The sequence below is a fragment of the Triticum aestivum genome, chromosome 5D (genome assembly GCF_018294505.1).
Source record: "Triticum aestivum cultivar Chinese Spring chromosome 5D, IWGSC CS RefSeq v2.1, whole genome shotgun sequence".
Lineage (NCBI taxonomy): Eukaryota > Viridiplantae > Streptophyta > Magnoliopsida > Poales > Poaceae > Triticum > Triticum aestivum.
In genome coordinates, this window is record NC_057808.1 from 31,836,881 (window position 1) to 31,838,045 (window position 1,165).

Genomic DNA, 1,165 nt, shown 5'->3' on the forward strand with positions numbered 1-1,165 from the left:
GAAATACCATGTCTCGGCTGGGTCATATCGCGGGGTATAACCCCGACATTATCCCCCAGTTTAATTTGGATTTATCCATGTTAAACTGATCATGCAACATAAACAAAAGAACAAATTTGATAGGTTGTGCTCCGGGTTAAATATTCTTGTAAGCCAGCACCTGATCATTCTGAAGTCCTTATCATTTCCTTCTTCAGTAGGCTAGCTTCATACTCAATTTGATGACGTTGGTTTCTCATAGAGAAATATTGTGAAGAATAATCCATTTGATTCAACTCCCAATGCTTAACAAAAAATATTGGTCTTAAAATACTCATCTGATTTTCAGCCTAGCTTGAAGATGTAAAACTTGCCGGTTCATCTTTGCCAAAATATCCGATTTGTAAATATTGATAGCACCGGGTCATTATTGTTGCTAACATAACGCTTGAAAATGCACCTCTTATATGCATATCACTTGTAGCCCCCAATGTAACACCCCGCATGTAACTTGCCATATTTGTAACTCCGACTCTTACCATTTCCGGCTATGTGATATGATTTTCCCTCCGTTGTCGGGTTTTTGTCTTTCGTTTTGTATTTTGTCTTGTCATGCATTTTCATATCATGTCATCATGTGCATTGCATTTGCATACGTGTTCGTCTCATGCATCCGAGCATTTTTCCCGTTGTCCGTTTTGCAATCCGGCGCTCCTATCTCCTCCGGTGCACCCCTCTTGTTTTCTTTCGTGTGCGTGTGTCAAACTTTCTCGGAATGGACCGAGGCTTGTCAAGTGGGCTTAATATACCACCCGGAGACTACCGGTCAAGTTTCGTTCCATTCGGAGGTCGTTTGGTACTCCAACGGTTAACCGGGCATCCGCAAAGTCCATTTGAGTGTCCAGCAAAAGCCCCCTCTAAAATCAGCTCAAAACCCACCAAACTCTCTTCCATGCTCTAGGTCGTTCAATCACGATCGTGTGGGCGAAAACCGCACCTTATTTGGAGTCTCCTATCTCCCTCTACCTATAAAACTCCATCTCCCCCGAAAAACGGAATCACAGACGAAACCGTAACCCTCTACCTCCGCGCCGCGCCGGACGCGTCCGCTCTGGCCGGACAACGTCCGCCGCACCGCCCGGCCAACCGCAGGCCGCCAGGTCAGCGTCATCAGCCCCGCCGCCGC